Source organism: Macrobrachium rosenbergii, chromosome 55 (genome assembly GCF_040412425.1).
Source record: "Macrobrachium rosenbergii isolate ZJJX-2024 chromosome 55, ASM4041242v1, whole genome shotgun sequence".
In the NCBI taxonomy this organism is placed as follows: Eukaryota; Metazoa; Arthropoda; class Malacostraca; order Decapoda; family Palaemonidae; genus Macrobrachium; species Macrobrachium rosenbergii.
The window spans coordinates 77,210,163-77,233,852 of NC_089795.1; the positions used below are offsets into that span (position 1 = coordinate 77,210,163).

General features: G+C 37.5%; 1 protein-coding gene across 8 annotated transcripts in view; it reads right to left on the bottom strand.

Annotated features, from left to right (window-relative positions):
• LOC136835460 (cell adhesion molecule 2-like) overlaps window positions 1–23,690 on the bottom strand; it is a 267,781-nt gene that overhangs the window by 157,013 nt on the left and 87,078 nt on the right. For 4 of the 8 annotated variants that reach the window (XM_067099013.1, XM_067099016.1, XM_067099014.1 and 1 more), the window contains one exon: window positions 17,520–17,559. The exons of the other annotated variants lie outside the window; for them this stretch is intronic. The gene's annotated coding sequence lies outside the window, so the exon portion shown is untranslated. The remainder of the gene's footprint in view (window positions 1–17,519; window positions 17,560–23,690) is intronic. 8 annotated transcript variants of the gene reach the window in all.

Sequence of the window (23,690 nt, forward strand, 5' to 3'; positions counted from 1 at the left end):
TTTTGTTTTAGATAGCATTTACGATACTTTTATGAAATTACAAGACCAAAACACTTAGTCACAGTTTAACTGGCCAGCCATAAAGAAAATGATCCAAAATGATAGGTTATTCTAATCGAAAACTGGTCACTTACATTTTTAATTGTTTGAGAAGATAGTAGGCTACACTGCAATGTAATACAGAGTTACCATCGCATGAACATCCAAGTCTTTGTTCCATATGCAAAGAATTTGGTAATCCGGGATTGAACTGGTAAATGACAACCACATTTTTCACTAATTAAATCATACTACAAAGATCCTGAACAGCATTCCGCACTGGCATAATACCAAATCAATGTGAAAGCATTTCCTTTATCCTCTTATTGTCAAAATTGTCTAAACCATTACAGCCCTTAAGCAGACGCCAATACATAAAACAAAGGACCTATGACAACATTAAATTGTGCAGTTTCCCAAAGCAGAACAAGGATGACAACGAATATATCAATTTACTTTACATATTCACAAAACCTGCTACGACTATGCAGTAGGCACGCTTCCTACCTAGAATTTTTGGGTGCGGATATGCAGTTCCAGCAGCCACTGAATGAATAACGTCTGTACTCTTTACATTCGTCTCTTAGAAGGGTGACGGATCCTACCTGATAAAGGACTTCGCAACGTAATAAGCCTTTGATTTCCTACAGGCAACAGAGAATCGATAACACAAATTCAACGTTTAGAATTAAAAAAAAAAAGTAAAAAATGCGCCGAAATTTCTTCGGCGCGATCGAGTTTTCTGTATAGCCGCTATAGCATATAATCAAGGCCACTGAAAATAGATCTATCTTCCGGTGATCTCGCTATAATGCTGTATGAGCCGCGGCCCATGAAACTTTAATCACGGCCTGGTGGTGGCTTATCCTACATCGTTGCCAGAAGCACGATTATGAGCAACTTTAACCTTAAATAAAATACAAACTACTGAGGCTAGAGGGCTGCAATTTGGTGTTTGATAATTGAAGGGTGGATGATCAACATACCAATTTGCAGCCTTCTAGCCTCAGTAGTTTTTAAGACCTGAGGGCGGACAGAAAAACTGCGGACAGAAAAAAGTGGGGTCGGACAGACAAAGCCGGCACAATAGTTTTCTTTCATTGAAAACTACAAAAGTATCCATAATAACTTCATGGAAATTTGGGCTACCGATTTTTTAAGCAATACACAGTATCCGCAATATGGCTTGGCAAAATTGTTGCAGAGAAAAATAAAAAATTGTTCTGATAACTATACAATTCCCGTACCCCACTGTATCAGCTTACCAGGGAACTCGACCCATACTGCAACAGAGTCGCCAGAGGTGAACTAACCCGCATAAAGGTCACGACCTTGCTAGGACGAGTGCCAGGTCAATAAGATCAAAGCCAGGACCATTAAGAATTCACGAAGAGAAGAAAGTCCCCCGCAGAGAATTATGCAGCCATTCGTGACACTTCCCGCATGGCAACCTGTTGAGAGGGGAGGCTTGCATCGAAAATGAAGCACTAATGAAGCCGTAATGAAGTACTGATTGAATGGCAGCACTCGCGCTGGGTATCTGAAAGGGAAATCGAAATGGGAAATGGAGATTCGACACAATTCCAATAATTTATCCCTTCATGGACGAAACTCGTCTTCAGAAGCCATGTGAAAAACTCGTGTTTCACCCACACCCCGGCCTCTCCGCCAACCAGAATGGTAAAACACAAAAACGTCAGTAGGCGGCGCAGAACGCTGTCCTTTCGTGTTTATCTCCCAAATTGGATTGAAAGTTCCGTCATTTACCTAAATCAATTTGCCCAAGTACCTACCACTTTTAGAGAACAAGCGACACGAACACTACCATCACAGACTGCGACGGAACAAACTAGAATATACAGAAAATCTTTGATGAACAGCAGAAATTCCTCATTCTACAGACTCTTAATGATTATTTAAGGAAAATTATCATCATAATATGACGTTCACGTAATTATGCAATTCTGAGAATGATTTATTCAAATAAAAGACTAGGCAACTGATTCGCCGAATCACACATACCGGTACCATTTGCGAGAGTGAAGCAGAAAGAACTCAATCTCATCGTTAATTTGAACACTGCTTCCACTACCCCTTAATTATACAAAACAGGGCGAGATGACTCTTTCACAAACGTAGTTAAAGGTTTTGTAACTTTAATTCTTCAAACTTACGTAACATTACGTTTACCCGACTCAAAATGAAAACCTAAACGTAAAACATTTCCCGAAACAAGTTTAATGTCAATAGCAAACACTGAAGACACCCATAAATGCAAAATAATCATAAAAGCAAAAAAAGTGAGAGAGAAATGATAACATTGATCACAGACATAAGTATGCCAGCTCCAATTTAAAATTCTACGATTAAATTGTACTTCTTTGGCGAGAGTACCACTCGAGAAACTGTTTAACATTCACCGTCGAAGATTGCTCGAAAGAGTAGATAAAGACCCATACTACGCAATCTACGCCACTCGTTTCCAATAATAAACCAACCAATTTCCTTAACAAGAAGCAACTCACGTAGGCAGTAACTATTCACCGGCATCTTAAACAGATGTTATCTCAAGAACTTCAAAACAGAAGGCCCAAATAAGAACAGGCGCCAGTGAGCTGATATGGTTTACTTAAATACACTGAAATTAGCCAAACAGAGAGTACTGTTCATCTATATTAACATTTTTCTCTTATAAGAAAAATGTTAATGTAGATGAGCGATACTCTGTTCGACTAATTTCGGTGTATTTCAGTAAACCTCTTATAAACAGAGGTTTTTCCTAAAACTAACGTCTGAATAGGCTTACAGTATGTCGTCGACTATAAAAAATATGAAAGTAAATAATATCAAACTTGAGGCACTGATCAGACATTCCACAAAAGAGCGAGGGTCTGATTTCAAATTCAACAGTCGAAGGGGTGAAACCGGATAAAGGGAAGAAATGATAATATGTATCTTCACACTCCAGTGTAAACACAATGCAGACCCAGGTGTTTTTGACAAAATAAACTGTAACACAGCTATGAAGCCACAGGGGGTACGCACTTGCAGAAAGAACATAATCAGGGTTCAGTGGCAGAGTGCTTGAAAGCAGAGATAAACACCAATACTACGCAACCAACACCACTCGTTACCAAAAATAAACAAATCAAATCCCTTCACAAAAGCGAGTCACGTATGCAGTAACTTTCACCAGCATCTCAAGCAGATTTCATTACAAGATCATCAAAACAGAAGGCCCAATTAAGAACACGCGCCAATGAAGCTGACTGTCTCTCAATTCATTAAAATTAGTCCTACAGCCAGTATCATTTATCTCCATTAAAATTTTTCTTTTAAAAGAAAACGTTTTCCCCAAACCCTAAGTAATTTAACTAGATTTACAGTATGCCGTTGACTGCAAAAATATGAAGCTAAATAATCTGAAACTTGAGGCACTGAGCAGAATTCCATAAAAGCTCCCAGAGCGAGGTGAAACCGGAAACAAGAAAAAATGTTCAGGACGTAAACAGGAGGTGGTTATTATGAAGTAAAGTGTACCGCAGCCAGAAGCAGCGTTTTTTTTTTTTTTTTTTTTTTTTTTTTTGCTACTCATGGGAAATTCTCAGCATACAAAACATGATCAAGATCTTGATCCAAATGTCAAGGAGACTGGTATCTCAATGAATACAGTATACCACACGAAACCTGTTTCTGTTCAGGATCTTTGAAACTTGTCACCTTAAAAACAGACTTAAAGAACAATTATCACACACGAGCGTTACGTCGCTTATTGTCCAAAATAAACAGTGAGAAACCCTGATTAAGAAATTAGTAAATATTATGTCATGCTTTATAATACTTAAATAAGATCTGCTTCATAAAGTGTTATAACAAAGACTCCTCCTACTTGTGTGCCAGGTGTAACTCAGGAAGCCAGGAAACGACCATAATAAGGAAAAACATTCAAGACGCGGAAAAGATTGCCTCATGTAAAGATCTCGAAAGTAAATGTAGGTTCAATTTATGGCACTGCGTTTCCCCTTTACTGCTGTTGGCAGACAGTCATTTGGATGTGGCCCTTCTGCGAAACATGCGTATTCCTCAGACCTCAAAGGCTTCTGGAAGGGTCATGCAAGGGACTCCAAAGAATAGTGGAGCTGCTCTTCCCATACTGTTATGTGAAGGGGCTTATGGACTACAAGAGTCCCTTTTGCAAACGGTCATGTGAGGAGGTTGTGGGAATAAAAGGATATCTTCACCAAATGATCATGCGAGAAGGGTTATAGGAAATACAGGTGCCCATTTTCCAAATAGTCATGCAAGGGGTTTAGTGGATATAAAAGCACTTTACCAAATGGTCATGCAAGGGTGTTTTGGGAACAAAGGGGGAAAGTTCTACAAATGATCATGCATGAGAGTTTAGGGAATACAAAACCCCCTTTCAATAAGGGCATGAAAGAGGGTTTAGATATCTACCCGACTGATTTTTGACATAGAGCTGGTATCGCAAATGCTAAAGTAATCAATGCCAATTACACTACAATATATGGGAAAATAAAACAATATACGGGTTAATTTTCCAGAATGTCTCAAACGCACATGGGTAGGTTTTGTTACCAACTTACTGGTAACTCTATTTCAACGCTATATTTTTATGAAACGCGACAGAAAACATCGACTATCGCTGGGACGAATTTCCATAAGGAACGAGGCAATAGGGAAGTGAGCAGAATTAATTGCGGTTCCATTCACAAAGAGGCACCAATCAATTTTTTTAATCCAAAGGGACTAAAGAGATGAAATCAATTCAACATTAGTTGCTGGGTGTCTGGTGATTTTCAATGCTGCGTTCAAACCCATAAAGGAATATTTAATTAGCAAGCAATGTATTCACACATAGAAAATACGTATTCTGGGTATTCACATTCATTTACTAACGCATACGAACAACACATACATACATACACATTTATTTATTTATATATATATATATATATATATATATATATATATATATATATATATATACTGTATATAGATAATTATATGAATTCACTTATATAGGAAATACATACTCTGGGTATTCACATTAATTTATTTACGCTACGCATTCTCTCTCTCTCTCTCTCTCTCTCTCTCTATATATATATATATATATATATATATATATATATATGTATGAGAGAGAGAAGAGTGTGTGTGTGCTTAAATAAATTAATGTGAATACCCAGAATATGTATTTCCTATATATATGAATTCATATACTCTACATATATATATATAATATATATATATATATATATATATATATATATATATATATATATATATATATATAATATCTATATATATGTAATTTAATGAATAAATCATTGTTCACTCGTGGCCTCGTTTATTCCTAGCATCACATAAGGACAACTGAACTATAAAAAATAAAAGTAAATTACATTTAAAAACTACACAGAATAATGTAGTCTATCAATAAGAAACCTAAGGCTATCTCATTATGCTTTTCCTTTGGATAATGCTATTCAAAATCAGTGATCACATCCTCTTTTACTGGTCTGGGTGTGACAAGTTGGGAGCCGGGGGTGGGAGATGGGGGGGAGATGGGGGATGGGAGGGATTTGTTGCTGAACTGGCGACAAAAGGTAGTATAGTTCTTGCCAATTTAGGAAACAGAACCAGTTCCAACCCCGGATAAAAACTCGACGCCTTATCCTGAGAACAATGCAGACGTCGGGGGGTCGATTCCTCTCTGAAGAAACCTCTCACGTTCCTTATCCTTCCTCTTAAGACTTCCATACTCATAGATATTAGGCTAATGGAGCCGCCTTCGGGGAAGTATCACAAGACATTATGTCTGGAAGACATTCGCCAAGGTCTTGCTTCCCACACACACACACACACATACACACACAACATACATGAGCTTCAAGTCTTGCTTCCCACACACACACAACGTCTCTCATAAACAAGCTTCAAGGGACAGAGGAAATACAAAGAAGTGACCTGCTGCAAAGAAAGCTGACCTTTTATGTAGAAAGGCCACAGTCGCTCGCATGTTTCTGAAAGCTACAAGGAAGGTCACCGCATTAGCGACTTATCCAAGGCGATAAATATTTTTATTTTTCCACCAAGGTACAGGCCCCTTCGAGATGAGAGTTCTGTTCCTTCAGCGCAGGCGTACGAAAACAGACCCTTCGTTAATAATGGAATAGATGAAGAAAATTGTACATCTGTTTGTAATCATGAGAAATAAGCAATGAACCGTGGAAAAAGATGCAAACATATACTAAAAATATACCGTCAACGTTGCATTAAAATAATACTGGGCTGTTTTAAACCACGAGGGAAGAAGGTATATTTCCGGTGACGTCAGTGTGGAAAGAAGACTCAGATAATAAGCAAAGATATACGAGACGACGAGGGAAAAAAAAGATAACGATAAGGAGACTCAATTCTGGTGCCAAGAGGTCAAGGGTTCCACAAAAATAAAAAAAAAAAGTGATGGCAGAGGAATATTACCAACTTGGCGCGTATTTACTGTTTATCAAAATATGCAGAGAACACAAGGGTATTATTATGTACACTGTACAAATTTAATGATTACTGACAATCGTTATAAAAAAGTGAACAGTAAATACATGGAAAATTATTATAATTTTACATAAAAACTATCACTTTTTCCTAAACATAAAACTTTAGAAAAACTAAACGACACATGAAATACAGATTAATACAAAAAAATACATGTACATACTCAATTTTAAATAACAAACCGCTAGCAATAAAAGCGTGCACGTCGATTTAACATTACCTACGGGGAGACGTTGTAATTTGGTTTTCGGACTGCATTCAACAAGTAAGTGTTCGCAAACCATTAAAAGAATGTTGTGTGAAAATTATTCATATTTTTAGAGAGGAGCCTATGCTAAGCACTGTAAGTACGAAACATTATATACTTAATTTGTGAAGTCACTGACTGGGAAAGCCTGTTTCGCTAGACATCAACTCTCTCTCTCTCTCTCTCTCTCTCTCTCTCTCTCTCTCTCTCTCTCTCTCTCTCTCTCTCTTATTTTTAAAATACAAATTATTACTTAATCCACTCATCTCTCCTTTGGTTACGTTCACTGTAAGCGTGAAAGCATCACGAAAAGGTAAACGGGGGAAAGCATTTCCGCCAAGGGACAAGACGTTCAGCAGATGCAAAGCAGAGACTTCGAAAGGATGAAAGGAAAGAAAACTCACTCACGCCTCACTTGGCCTGGTGTAAATGAGGAGGAGGAGGAGGAGGAGGAGTAGGAGGAGGCGGAGGAGGAAGGCAGGAAGGAAGCCAAAGTAGGTAATTGGACATTTTGGGTTCGCGTGACTGGAGAAAACGAAGTCAGATGGAACTCCATCAACGTAAATTTACCCTATAAAGAGTCGGGAGAGACTTAGTTTTTGTAGCGGGAAGATATGCCGTAATTTAGGACTGAACAAGATAAGGAATTACGAAAGTCTACTTAGATACTACTGCTTCTCAGAGATTCTACTTACCTACTAGTCAGCCAGTTACCCCTGCAGATTATTCTAATAATAATATAATACTGAATGAACAAATTGGCTTCACGAGTGATAACTGATCATATATATATATATATATATATATGTGTGTGTGTGTGTGTGTGTGTATGTATATATATATATATATATACATATATATATGTATATGTATATATATATATAATACAAATATTTGCGTATGCTTTTTAGACGGTATTTCTCAAAGTAATTCTTACTAAATACTGATGCGCTAGTGGAGTCTATTGTCTGAAACAACATTTTTCAAATTTCCTACGAAGGGAAAACAGCTCTGTAATAATCGACGCTACATGTATATGAATATTAATTTATTCAACATTATCATTATTAATAATAATCTGCAGGGCTAACTGGCTAAGTAGTAGGTAAGCAGAATCTCTGAAAACCAGTAGTATCTAAGTAGACTTTCGTAATTCCTTATCTTGTTTAGCCCTAAACTACGGCATATACACACATATATATATACAATATATATATATATATATATATATATATATATATATATATATATATATATATATTATACGCATGCATACATACATACATACATACATACATACACACACATATATATACACACACCTTCACACACTAAACAGGCACAGCCTACACGATTCAGGTTGACAAATGAGAGGCGCGTGTATCTTCCCACACCACGCACATTCCCATAAATGCTGGCGCTGAGAGCAATTACCAACGTATATTAATTACACCTTCTTCATAACATAGCTATTAGCCAAACGTTCAGGCTAAAAGCACTTACCCTAAATTAGAGCCAAGAGAGAAAGTTTAGAGAATTAGGAGATACATCCAATTGAAACATATTCAGGCCTAAAAATTGAAAACAGACTAGGATACTGCATTCCGATAGACGCCTTTTTCCCATTAAAACACAATGGCGCACTCTGAACAAAGAAGGGATGATAACATTGGCAGTATATAACATGTTGAATTTAATGATGGGCCATAAAGGGCCACAATAGGCTTTTGTCAGTGGAAAAAAGAAATTCCATTGACGGGATTATCCGCTAATTCAGCATAAGCAACCCACTTTTACACGTACACAGCCTGCATCATTCCAACAAACACTGGTTGGGTCAGATTAGATAAAAAAAATGGAAAAAAGGCCTAGGTAATATTCTAAAGCTCTGTAGGCTGAGAGAGAGAGAGAGAGAGAGAGAGAGAGAGAGGCATAACTACTGCAGTATCATAGAAGCATTGTACCTGCTTACCATCCTTTCAAAATACCCTAAAAAGGACACCGATGAGAGAGGAAGATTCTTACTATTTTATTAAGGTTTTCTCATTATCTTGTAAATGATCTCACCCAGGTGGAATTACGGTTACCTCATCGAGATCGTCCCATTTGTAATAATATGATGGTATACATCTTTACGGAGTATTGTCTGCAAACGTTTCTCTCTCTCTCTTTCACAAGCTGCAACCACAAAAATCGCATATCAGTCATGTAGGTATTTCTCAACTCACGTCAACGTGAGTACTTTACATTTTTAGGGAATGCACCCACACCGTTTCCTCCTAGTCCAGTTAGAGGATCGAACTGCACGTCATTCAGAGAGAGAGAGAGAGAGAGAGAGAGAGAGAGAGAGAGAGAGAGAGTTACGGCGGTTATTACTGGATATTCGCACTGGCTTGAAATTCAAGCTTCCCTGACAGAATGTGGTGTTCATTAGGAAGAAGTAAGAGGAGGTAAAGGGAGATGCAGAAAGAAGAGATCTCGCTTATTAAAACTGAAAAAAAATAAATGGCAAAAGACACCCAATTCTACAGAAGACATTCACGAGAGCGTGACAGGGATGTGGGGATACATGCAGAAAAGATCTCTGGTAAATATCACAGCGTACCGGAACTGAAGACACGCCACTACCAACTCCTCATTACTCTGGGCAGTTTACGAAGCATGGAAATAGGCAAGAAGATCAGTGACGCAACACCACACTGCATCAGACGCACATAAAGAGATTATAATCACGGCCATCGATCGCTCGGGGGGCTTCGTCACAGACCGTCTTATCTGACGAGCTGCAATTACGGGGAAATGATAGATTGATTGAAAGTTATTATCGATTTGAATTCACCAAGGTGAGAGAGAGAGAGAGAGAGAGAGAGAGAGAGAGAGAGAGAGAGAGAGAGAGAGACCGTCGAAACATCCTGAATGATGATTATAATCTGCTCAGTCACCTCTTTCTCTCTCTCTCTCTCTCTCTCTATAATGAGGTGTAATTAGCCTCTGAGACAATGCTCTTAAGAAAGGAGGACAGTCGGAGGTGAAGGGAGGTGGTGGCGGTTGGGGAAGAGGGGGGGGGGCGGGGGATGGAGGCAGAGGGGTAAAAGGACAAAGGCAGAGAAAATCGAAGCCGGACAAAAATAGGAATGGGGGAAACTACTGAATAGAGGGGGAACGTATGACCTGATGGTTAAAGAAAGTGAAAGGGCGCTAGTATTTAGGTTACAAAAAACACATACACACACAACAGACAATCGGAAACAGATTAATAATAAAATAACTCGATAGATAGAATGATTTTCAGCATTTAAGCACAACGCATCACAAACAAGATTTTCAGATACGTACCCTAAATATCACAAACTTAGTCAACTGTCAAACTGTAGCTTGTCGTGCAGAACAAAAAAGAAGAGGAATACTGAAGTAATGACCTACAATGCGACACATAAAACTCGTCAAATATATGAAATATTATACTGTTTAGACTCATGAGAATCTGAAGAGAGACTTAACTCTGTTTACTTAGTACATTCGAGGAACGCTCTCCCAGCCACATACAGGAACATAAATTGGAAAGTTAGGGATAAATGACAGACAAAAGACATTCGTACAATAAAAATACGAAAACTTGAGTAGCCTATCTGTCCAATGGGAGCACTGAATTTTTTTTTCTTACATATTTTATAAACCAAGACTGATGGGTACTTTTATACTAAAAATAGCTGGCTAAGATTTTTACTTCACTGCAAATATCTCACATTTTTCTCAGATTACCATAAAACGCCACTAGCTCCTTCAATAATGATTTCAAACCAGGATGTGAAAAAATACAAACACCATAAATGAATCTTATTTTCTGACAGAAAATAGTTAACCATTACAGAATAATTCGGTTAAAGGAACCACTCAAATGTACAAAAACATTAATGGGGGTTTAACAGCAAGATATCTGTCAGTTTGCAATAAGATGCTGACCAAGACATATACATAATACAGTATTTCGTGGGATTTAGTGCATAACAGGATTGAGTATGTTGACCTCAGCATGTCAAATAAAACACATATTCAATGCAATATAAACATACCAAGTATGTTTATATCAAGGATAACAAAACTCTCTTTCCATAAGTCTCTACAGAAATAACATAAAGTATGAACAATCGATCTAGCAACTAGTGATCAAAATTGTACCAAACGAGCTTCATATTTCAACAAAACCTACAACACAGGTGCCTTACAAACTCATCGGAAGCACTGATTTTGACTTAAATTTTCAAGACTTTTCCTGCTTTACCCAGCAATGAACCAAACTTCCCAATACATACACCCAGAGAGAGAAAAAAAAGACCTCTTATTGATGCTGGGATGACGCATGGATGCTTAAGGCCTATAACGAAGTATGACAGGGCTACGGGAAGGAAAAGAGGCCTATGAAGGCCTATTGGACGACCACCGTTAGCACGCATGTAGGATTTATTCTTAAATCCTCCCCCATGGACTGGAAGGGAAGAGGGGAGCAGGAAACGGCCCTTCATTTAGACAGGAAACCACTTCGCTGAAGGGAAGGGGCATTAGTCCTAGCGCCCATTTTTCTAGGGTCTTGGTCTAGGCTATACATTTTGTGACGCCTTCTTGCTTTGCAATTCGTACCTAATCTGACACAATGGGACCTTTTTATTCTCGTGCACTCCAAGGAATCAGGTATATCCTACAGCCACATAAGGTTTTGTAAAAAGGATTCTTAACCTTTCTGCTGAAGTCACGACAAAAGTTGTTTTGTCCTGAGGTCATCACACAACTAACTATATGATGCTGGTGTTATTTCTAAAAAATAAAACAAAACAGTGTGTTCTATGAAACGGGAAAAGGAATAATTCAAAATAAAAAAAAAATAATTAAAATAAAAAAAAAGACATTCCAGCAATGTTCACGGGGTAAAAAGTTAGGCCTCCATCCAAGAGAAAAAAAAAACTAAGAATAAGAAGTCACGGATAAAGTAATCCGGAATCTGTCGTGATTTGTTGCAGAAGATGGGATAAGATGCCTTGCTTCCAGGGTTTCAAGTCTAAACTTTTTTAATACCAAGTCGTCCTCTTTCCGAGCCAGTGCACTGTTTATTTACTCTCTGGACTTTTAACGTCGACCTCCCAGTAAAAGACTAATTCTTCTTTTATTTTACTTCCCAGTGATACTTCTGAATCAGGTAGCCATTATTTTATAAAGCTTAATGCTGAAAAAATCACCTTCATTACAAAACGATTAATCTTACTCTAAAAGTGATGGGTTTTTATAAACTAAGCCTCTCAATTAAATGCATGCATACTAAAAAGAGGATTACTTTCATAAAAAAGGTTTTACCCTATCTAAACTTTGATAGTTTTCAACATTCTTAAAAGGCATTTATTTGAAAATATATACTGCCCATGGATATGCATATAAATGTATACATAATTTAAGCATACACACGAACTCCAAATATTAAGGATACGTTTTAAGAGATCAGAAAATATGAAAATGGCTTAAATTTTAACTGATGTGGAGAAATTTAAATGCAGTACAATTGTGGCAAGCATGTTGAATTGAACCTGCACAGGGGGAAAACAGTTCCTTCAAAAAAGAAAACGAACAAAATGAGTTTGAACGAACACAAGAGCCTGAAAGTTATTAACACAGCAATATCATATCACAAATAAATGTATTACTTTCACAGCTCTGACAGTTCTTAATACTGGAAAGCATAATTCTGAAACCTTCTCTTTTATACCACCAGTGAACTCAACCTAATTTGCGGCACTTCCTTGGCCCTAGTAGTCTTTTGTTAAGGTCAAATGGCAAAAACTATTTTTTCATAACAAGAAAATTTTACGCTTAATATCACACGGATAATGTATATCATTAAAGTCAAGAAGATATCAACGTCTCACAACAGAAGAGATCAGGGTCGGAAACACTACGGGGAATTTTGTAATTTTTTCCTACTTTCATCTTTTATATATACTGAAATGTAGCAGTGAAAGGAATAAGTTCTTCAAAGTAAAAGTATATTTTGTACCCTGCTGGCAAGGGAAAGACCCATTCCAAGTAACCAAGTACTAAAAAGTTGAATTTAAAGATAATTAGGCAAATATTTAATTCCTGCCTTGTGTGTAAAAGTTGGCTTCAAGAGAAATTTGCATTATCAGGCAATCATTTTCACGTGTTACAAGAACAAGCAAATACGTTTGTAAATTTTTATTTGTGACTTTATTGACAAGTTTTTCTATATACTCAACAGAGGATAGGGTACTCTGCTATGCATTACTATTAGTAAGACGAAAAAAGGAATACTGGACATACAAATAATGAAACGAACAGTTTTTAAACTACCACAGCCAAAAATAGTAAAAAAAAAAAAAAAAGACGTAAATGCTTCTGGAGAAGTAAGTGAAATCCCCGAAAAAAAAAAAAAACTTGGTAGACTTTGAAGAAACACAGCCAAAAGACATGTCAATAAAGAAAATGTAAGGTAAATGCTGAACCCGAAAACGTGAGTGAAATCTCAGAAAATATAAATAAACAAATAAAAAAGACCTTGGAAGGCACTGGTAAGCCATCACAATCTCCTGACGGCTGAGCTGCCCAATTCCTCCCCGAGACGCTCTTCCTCTCATTCGAGCTCCCCACTAGATCAAAGTGACAGAAGCCATTGGGGTAATAAATGCCGCAGTGACAACGGAACCTCAATGGAATTGCTAGGCCCACCAGTAACGTTTCTGGAACCTCTGAACATGGAGCCTACTTCTCAGGGTAACTAATATTTTCCATCAGGTTCTGCAACGGTAAGTAATCCACTACAAATATCATTGTGTTATAAATTCATTACCTTCATAATTGCGTCACGATAAAAGCTTAAATTATTCGCGAGATGATAGACTCACACACGAGAACACAAATATTAGTGACAAGCAAACTGTGACGTGTACAAGCACCAACACAACTGTAAACTATTACAGAATTCTAAGTATCAACATGAACAAAAATTACTTAAAAAACTACACATACAAATATACATACATATATACACACACATATACATGGGTGTGTGCATGTATGTATGTATGTATGCGTAGTTTTATGAGTATTTTTGTTCATGCTAGCTGGCATATATACAGTATAAATTATAGCTTATTAATGATCCATAACGTGACCCCATTGTTGAATCAGGCTATCTCAAAATCCTTTGATCATCTACCTACCGATCTACATTAGAACTAAATATATTATGATGGCAGTGCTTTGTTTGTTAACGATTCCTTTCAAAGCACTGATCCTACAAAGGTAGTATATACCTTTGTGATGTTCCAGCAAAGCACAGGAAACTACACGAAAAAAAAAATATCTGCTTTCATATCTCTTAGCCAGAGAACATAAATGGCCTGCACCTTTAAAAATGGAAATTATTAATAGGTTGTACCAGATGAACACCAATCGGTAAAAGTATCTGTGTCAGTTATTACCTCTCTCTCTCTCTCTCTCTCTCTCTCTCTCTCTCTCTCTCTCTCTCTCTCTCTCTCTCTCTCTCAAATGGATGACAGTATCAGAGCAGCAGTATCTTAACATAATTAAAAAGTTTTTCATATATTTAACCTCTGATTCACTACTTTATATTATGGGTCTTACAATTTTTTCTTTGCTCAACTTATTACGCTGATCTGACTTTGAAACAACTCGATTTCTTTTTAAACTGGTTCCCCTCGTCCAAATACTACTCCTTAACGTTGCTACATTATAAAAAAATAAAAAAAATAGTGAAGAACAAATTACAATCACAGGCTCTTCAAACTAATAATTTATAAGTTGTTCATTCTAGTAATCTTAACCGAGCTTCGTTGTGAAGCTTTCTTAATTAAGAACAATTTCAATGCTTAATTCGCTGCTGAAAGACTGTAGTCTCTGTTAAATGAGATTAACCACACCCTGAAACTAACGCCCACAAAACATTTTGTCAGTCAAAATAGTAGAACACTGAATCAATTACTAATCTTTCATGTAAACTTTAAACCAAGACTCAATATCCCACAAGTCAATCAACAAGCAAAAGCTTCCACGAAGTAACCACTCCCAAAGCATTCAGCCAAAATCTTAAACAATGTGATCCACCCTTTTTCTTGCCAATACGGAATTTATCGGAGGCAGCTGACTGGACGGACAGTCGACTCTTACCAATTTTCTCCCGAATGGGAAAAGAATGGCAACGGACCAGGTGACAAATTCTCTCCCTTTCTCTCTTAACAAAGGAAGGATATTTACGGTCGTGTTTCTCCCGCACATAAAAAATATATATAAAAAAAGAAGAAAGAACTTTTCAGGTCGATCCTCTGCCAGGTGATTTTTTTTTTATTTTCAAAGCTCCTTTGATCTTACTCTGTCGAATGGGGAACAAAATAGATCCAAACCACAGAAACAAGAGACCAAAACCCACCCACGAAATCTTGCGAGTTCCTGTGCCGAATCCGCCACAGACAGCATTCCTCCTCCCCCCCTTACCGCACCGAGCTGCCAACGCTATTTCGAAAGCCTTTGAGGGAAATTCCCCACAAATTAATAAGACAATAAAAGTGGTTCGCCAAATGTCCCAATTTCCCGATATCGCCAAAGGTTTCAATTTTATTGGCGGAAGTGCAATCAGCCACTACATGAAACGGGAGGAAGAACAGATGATTAGGAAGTAAAAGGACTGGGAAGAGGGGTGGGACACTGAGGAGTATCAGAAAGAGAATAGACACCAAAGATATTTGCTGATCCTTTACGAAGGAAATGAAGGAGGAACCAGACGGTGAGGGATGAATTACAATTTTGACAATTTATACAAAAAGCGAGAAAGAGTTACTAAAAGAAATCGTAAACCATGAGTAGCTGACTTGAAAAAGCCTTGGAAAACATAAAAATAAACAATTATGGCATGAAGTAGAAAAGGACTAAATGCCAAGAGAGAGAGAGAGAAGAGAGAGAGAGAGAGAGAGAGAGAGAGAGAGAGAGAGAGAGAGAGAGAGAGCAGATGCAGATGCAACAAAGACAGACGTTATTAGCGGTGGCACCTAAAAGGGGTGTGGAGCAGACCATATAGGCAGGCTGGCCCGGGGGGTGGGGTGGGGGGCGGATTAAGAGGGAGATTCCAAAGTCCCGTTCTGGCAATAATGGGGCCACTTACATCCTCGGTCACAACATGACAATATTAGAAGAATGAAATTTATGAGGATTATTTCCATGGGGCCCCATTCCATGCGGAGCGTTAAGGAGGAGGCTTTCAGCGCTCTATGCAAAAAAAAAAAAAAAAAAAAAAAAAAAAAAAAAAAAAAAACTCTAGAAGGGACTTATTTGCTCAAATGGGGACCTCCTTATCGACCGAATGTAGGGCATCCAAAAGTAAATTAATGAAATTTATTATGATCACCCTTAAACTTAACCTTATATAATCACATTACTAAAATATTCTGTGATATATACAAGTATGCATATACACCAATCATTCACACATGCATACATACATACCTATTAATCTTTTTTAAGAATTACACATACACACACGTTTGTAGAACTCTCTCTCTCTCTCTCTCTCTCTCTCTCTCTCTCTCTCTCTCTCTCTCTCTCTTTAATAATAAACAACGTCAAACTTTAAGAGGACTAAATGAGATTTCTCAAACAAACCCTTCAAGACAGGTGAGTCACTTGCGTTTATGATTAAAAATGAAAACAGACAAATTCTCAAAGGCACTATGTCAACAAACATATGAGAGAGAGAGAGAGAGAGAGAGAGAGAGAGAGAGAGAGAGAGAGAGAGAGAGAGAGAGAGAGAGATATGCGAGGTATGGTTTCCCTTGGGAGGGGGTTTGTGGATGACCTCACTGATTCCCACCCATTTTTTTTAAATATTATAAGATGGTGTTACATTATGGTGTAGTTCTCACTCGTGTATGTTAATATTATTTTTTTCTCTCAAATCTTCGCTCCCTAACGAAGTTACGATCCACAACGTCGACCAGGTACATAATTTACGGATTAAATCCAGAGGTTCCTTAGATTTCTAAGGAAACGCGTCTATATCGTTCCTGCCTTGACCAGGGATCGAGTACAGGTCTACTCAGTTTTATGTGAGAAAAAGATCAACAATTTAGTATAACAGATTTAAGTAAAATCTCAAAATTCATACCAGTATAAGCTTTAACATAACGCCTACATATGCCTGCTCTATATTTTCGCAGAAAGCCTGGTCAAATTTAAGAGGTCGGCTCGTCTTTGTCTCCTTTAAAATCAAATAAAAGGAAAGAACCAAAAAAGCACATAAAAGGCAGAGAAGGAGTCCGAATGAAATCCGTGAAAAGAAACCGTAACAAAGAAGCCTCCCAAGACAAGACACCAACATTGCAGATACTACTCTGTGGGCTGAGCTCCTGTAGGGCTGATGCTGCACCGAATACCAATGACGCAAGCGTCTGAAAAAAGCTCCTTTAATGAACTCGAAATCTCCAAAGGTGATTTCAGCAGGAGTTACTCTCAGATTTTACGAAAGTGACCTCTGTTTACACGAAAGTATTATCGTACATGTCGGTAAATAATAAGAGAATCTATAATAGAAAAGAATGAATGTGCAAAATGACTGAATTCTACAACGGTCTGTACTTACCAAAGCCGAACTGCGGCAGAGAGCGGCCACACACACATACCTGAGAATATAAATGAAAAAGGTTAAACATGTTCAAGCGTTCATGGTGAACTTACTTTTAAATTACAACCTGTAATCTTTGAGAGTACCATACCGAAAACGCTAACTGATTTCATTTTTACTTAACTCATACGCTAGGGGAAAAATTACACTGTAACTTAACAGCATACTTTAAACAGAAACAAATTATAACTGATAACAGTAATTGCGTGTATACTCGTACGTATCGCCTGCGACAGGGTTCACTCCATGGCATTTTAATGCTGGAACCGATTTTCCAATGCTTGAGCTTAAACAAACATGTAAAACCAATTTCTCACTGTACTGTTTTATTCCAAAACAGGCTACTGCACTGAAGGGTTAAGCTGAGATGCGGACTGTCAACAGCATGCTTACCCTCCCTCTTCCTAACCGATTCTCGTTTCAGTCCTCATTTCTTTTGTGAAATCACTTTACCTTTGCTTTTGCTGAAACGGCAATCCAACAGGTATTTCTACAATGCATATGTTGGGTCCACAAAGTCAACCGATTTCTGTTTTCCACAAGTTTGAGAATACTGAGGTTCTTCGTTCTGGTTGAACGAGTGTTTAAGATAATTTTACATACCACGAATTTTTACATTTTTTTTTTTTTATATCTCTTCACCACTTACTTTCCTTTCCACATAATTCTTTTTTTTTTCCCTTGCCGAGCTTCTTCCCGGAGTTTTCAGTCCCGTAAGTTTCCCTGATGAGAAACAGTACATTGATAAAAGGAAAGCTTCCAAGCCCTAATTTCTCACGTAACAAGTCTTCGCAGTACGTCGATGCACAACACCTGGCTAGTCAGCCTCTCTGTCTCTCACACACACACACTTATCTCGCAATATACGCTAAGCTACTAACACTGACAAACCATCGTCTACTTGACATATCGGAAATCATCAAACGCTGTACAGTGTAAGCATTGTCGAAAGGGTGCTGATTTGGACGATTACCTTTTAGCTGTCTCCCTCTATTCAACAGTGAATAGACCAATGAAGAAGTGCACTTGTTCTTTCACATCTAATTAATCAATTATATAGTACCTAAAGATTGGAAAAAAATTACGGAGATATGTCAAGTAGAGTTAATTGATAATCACCGTTGAAAGTATCAAGCTTAACTCCCTCTTAATTTTCAGTTATATAATTACGGGAAAATTCGAAAAAGCTTATACTCAAATCAACCCGTCCGAGAGAGAGAGAGAGAGAGAGAGAGAGAGAGAGAGAGAGAGAGAGAGAGAGAAGCCATATGGAACAAGAAACTCGCCTAATTATATCACAGTCTCCCTTCATTTCGTTCCCCCTCAAACTCTGTTTTCCATACAGACTAGACTCATTCATCAGCCAACACTTAATTGTTAATCTCAGCAGAAAATTGCTGATAACCATACCACTCTACAACTGTTCCTTCTCCAGTAATCCCCAGTTCACTCTCTCTCTCTCTCTCTCTCTCTCTCTCTCTCTCTCTCTCTCTCCCCATATTTGCCACAAGAATTACAATTAATGTTCATAAAAACTGCGGGAATTGGTCAGTCCATTTGAATCGTTGAGATGACGAGTCTCTTTAAAATCGCAATCACATTCAAATGACTCTCAAATGTAAAAGATCCATATCTAGAGGCAACGGAAAAGCGAATCATAAAAATCTGTGTCACTCTGGGCTAATGCAAGGCATGAGTGATTTGCCAGTATCAGAGGGCGGATAATGTACAAGTCACCACCTGCAAAATTTTCACCAGTTCTCGTAAATATCGTGTCTTCTGCAACAGCAGTCAACTTTCACATCACATTCTCCGTTTTTTCGAAACATTCTATCAAACTGCAAGTAGAGCTTGAAAAGATACATAGCATGCCAAAAGAAGAAGAAGAAGAAGAAGAAGAAGAAGAAGAAGAAGAAGAAGAAGAAGAAGAAGAAGAAGAAGAAGGTTGAAATAAAACCAACCATAAGAGTCATTTCAATGATTTCAAATCCCTCACTTGAAACGTAAATCATTAAAAAGCAAAACAAACCATCCCCCGCACTCTCTCTCTCTCTCTCTCTCTCTCTCTCTCTCTCTCTCTCTCTCTCTCTCTCTCTCTCAGAGCCATCAACCACCACCCTCTGCATCAAGCTTTTGACGCCGCGGGGGGCATTTGTGTGAAGTCCTAGGGGAAAATAATTAATCAAAGCAGACGATCTAAACTCCTATAAAAATAAATTGAAATGAAAATTAAAAATGCTCCCGACCCTTCTCTTCTCGCTAAACAAAAGACAAGTGCGGCGTTTGCTTTCCATAACAACAACGGGAAGTCGTGGTGAATTACCGTGAGAAGAAGCTCTTCGATTACGTCTTTAAAGGCCTCGTCAAGTACTTCATTGCAGATACTGGAGGGTTTCATGTACACAGGCACACTTACTAAAGATTCCCGTTCTTTGTCTTCATAGCTTGCAAAATGTTAGGAAAATTTTGTCTCTCTCTATCTCTCTCTCTGTATATATATAGGTATATATACAGTATATATATATACATATACATATAATCTTCCACTTTGAGAGTGGCACCATAAGGTGTTAACATTCGGCAAGAACCTAGGAATTATTAATGATGCTAACCCATTGACTTACTCCACCCTGCCTGCTACCATCACAGTCGACTAACTACCGTACCAAACACATAATTCACCGTTCAGGTCTACAGTGTCACAACCGATTATTCAGGTAATGGGCCAACCCCCACCCAACAAATAAAATTTGAGACATGCTGGAATCAATTGTATTGGTAGGTGGATATGTACTCACAGCATAGTTATTTATACAGATATTACCTCACTGCACATACGTACACACATACATAAAAGGAAACCTTGTATACACAAAGGCTGCAAGAAGGTACAACAGAGGAGACTGTCAGTCTGCCTCGCTGCAAAATTTCATGGAAGGGCACAATGAGCATCAGCCCTTAATTGAATTGCACGCTGGGGCAAAGTTTCGCCGTAAAATCATTACGATTTTAAGAGTTGTGTACCCTGGGAGAAGAGAGAGAGAGAGAGAGAGAGAGAGAGAGAGAGAGAGAGAGAGAGAGAGAGAGAGAGAGAGAGAGAGAGAGAGAGATTTTAATCATATCAACAAAATTGAAAAGAGGCATTACTCGACCCCAGACTATGAAAAATGAGCAGTGAGCACAACTCTTACTGGAAAAATTGTAAAGGTAAAACGGAAAAGGAATATTAAAAAAAATTAAGGCTCAGAGACAAGCTTCAAAACCCAACAAGGGAATAAAAATGAAAGGATAAAAATGCAGGGAATTGCGGCAACATAAAAAACGCATATCTTCGTAAATTAAAAAAATAACAATATAACCAAGCGGCCAAGTCAAAATACAGACAAATTAAACAAAATAAAATTAACCTAAAACTTTAATGAAATACGAAAAACAAGACTGACATATCTTTATCTTTAACTGTTCCTACGCGATGAGATATCTTTCACGGCCACACAGACAGTATACGACCATCATACTTCCTTCTAGCCTCGTTGGCCAAAGTAAACAAATATCTCAATGCTTTTGCAATACTCAGGGTACAAAGTCAGTTCCTATTTCAGTTGGTCGATGAGGCAATATGATCTAGATGCTTTTACAAAGCAAACAGACAGAGGGGAAACTGACCAACCAATGCTACACAGAGATCGTTGATAAACAAATTTTTTTACTAACATAACTGTCTTCCATCTGCACACCTGAAGTGTTTTTCTTTTTTTACTTTTATAACCTCAAGAACGTTGAACCAACAAGGATAAAACTCCAATAATTGCCTAACACTACTGTTATAAGTATTGAGGAAAATTATAGGTTTATTAGGCTAAAGAGAATACAATTTGTAAGCCCTTATTACATCACAAAAGTACTTGACCTCAAGAACATTTAACTAACGAGGATAAAACTCCAGAAATTGGCTAACACTACTGTTCTAAGTAACGACGAAAAATTATAACTATTTATTAGGCTAAAGAGAATATATAACTTTTGTATCCTCACTACATCACAAAAATTTTTGACTAATCACAGCCTATAGAGTTTTTAAGCCGCTCGAATCTTACATAACTGCAAAATTACATAAGAACATCTAAATTTATTTCATGGCAACCATGAAATAAATTGACACAAAATTAAGATACACAAAATGCAGTCATGTCAGTGAGTGCGGATATGTAGATTCAAATTTCCTCATAAACATCATTGCATTTATAAACTAACTTCATCATATTCTTTTTTTTTTTTTTTGAGAATGTAGCTTATAGGTTGCTGCTTTATGGAAAGAATTTAAATGAACAATTATTGTACAAAAATAAGTATATAAGCTTCACTGCAAAGTCTACCGAGAATTCTCTAAAATTAGTCAGGAAACTGTATATAAAAATTACCGCACTATTCTCGCTGATAAAAATCCGGCAGAGAAAAAACAAGCAAGAAAAATAAAAGAATCTTGAAAATAAATTTCCTCTGGCTTTAAGCCGCGAACGCAAACAAGTTCCAACTCAACGGGGATGAGCTTAGAATGGAAGCCTCGTCTGGCATACACGCTTCAATCATGCAGGAAACAAAACTCATGCATAAATAAAGAGCGAAGGCGCTATAACCCCTTGCTTCATGCAGCCAATTCCTAAGAGCAGAAAGACTCCAGCGGCGGCAAAACTACGCTGAAGATCGAGTATTCAAATTGAGAAAAGGCTTACTCTTCAGAGACTCAGGGGCGTCCTTTTCGACCATCGTCTCTGTTGGTAGGAAGAGCCCAGAGGTCTACACTAGCCTCTGACTCCCTTTCAAGGCAAAGGCCCGAGCTGGCATAAGTTTACTCTAAACCAACAAACAACCAACCCCTTCGAATATTGGTGGAAAGTTAACCGTAAACACACTCAAATATTGTACACAATATCAACAAGATCGTTGCCATGTGGCTAAACTGATTCCGTATCTCTTACGTTACAAACTTCCCTTACAACTAACAGAAAAAGATAGCTTATCACAGGACCTCAAGGATGTAATGCAGTTGAGGATTCTTTTGTTTCGAGTTTAAAAGAGTCTGAATAACCAAAAAAATTCCTGTAAAGTGCCAACAACTTGTGGGTCTGCAGGAGACATCCAAACTCATAAAACTACGTATGAAAAAGAGTTTGTTTGATCTAGGTTTTTAAAGAAAATTAATTTAACATGGGGCAGCCTTCTCTCGCTCTCTCTCTCTCTCTCTCTCTCTCTCTCTCTCTCTCTCTCTCTCTCTCTCATTCCGTCACACGAGGAGGCCGCTATTTATAGCAATTTTTACAGACCATTTTCAAAAGTAGGGGAAGGGAGAATAGAGCAAGGAATGGATATGGGAGGGAGGGAGGGAGGAGTGGCGGAGGGATTTTTTGACTGTACTCATCCGAGCGTGAGGAGAGAGCTTTTGTGCTACCCCGATGCCTTTCATGTTTTCTTCGACTGCATTTTTCAAAAAAATCAATAAAACCATTATCGCGTGTCCCTCTCCTTTACCAAGGGCTCTCTCTTTGTTTGACTTACGCCAGTTTCTTTCGCTTTCTGTGAGGTTCTATTGTTTCTGAATCTTTATGGGCCAAGCCCAGAAACACACTTTCGTTACGTAAGCTTTCATGTCATACTTTTAAAGTCTTACTGCAATGTGAGGCACCTGATCTTATGCAATAAGCGCCATGCACGCATGAATGAATGTAAATGTGAAAATAAAAACTTGTAGGATAATACGAAGAGTAGTACAATACAGTAGTGTGTGCGTGTATGTATGTGTATGTATATATATATATATATATATATATATATATATATATATATATATATATATATATTTATTTATATATATATATATATGAATATAATATATTATACATACATATATATAGACACACACTATTATTACCCTATTTCGTATTATCCTCTTAGTTTTATATTTTCACATTTACATTCATTCATGTGTGTACGGCGTTTATGGCATAAAATCAGGTGCTTTACATTGTAGTGTGTATATATATACATATATAAATATATATATATATATATATATATATATATATACATATATATATATATATATATATATGTGTGTGTGTGTGTGTGTGT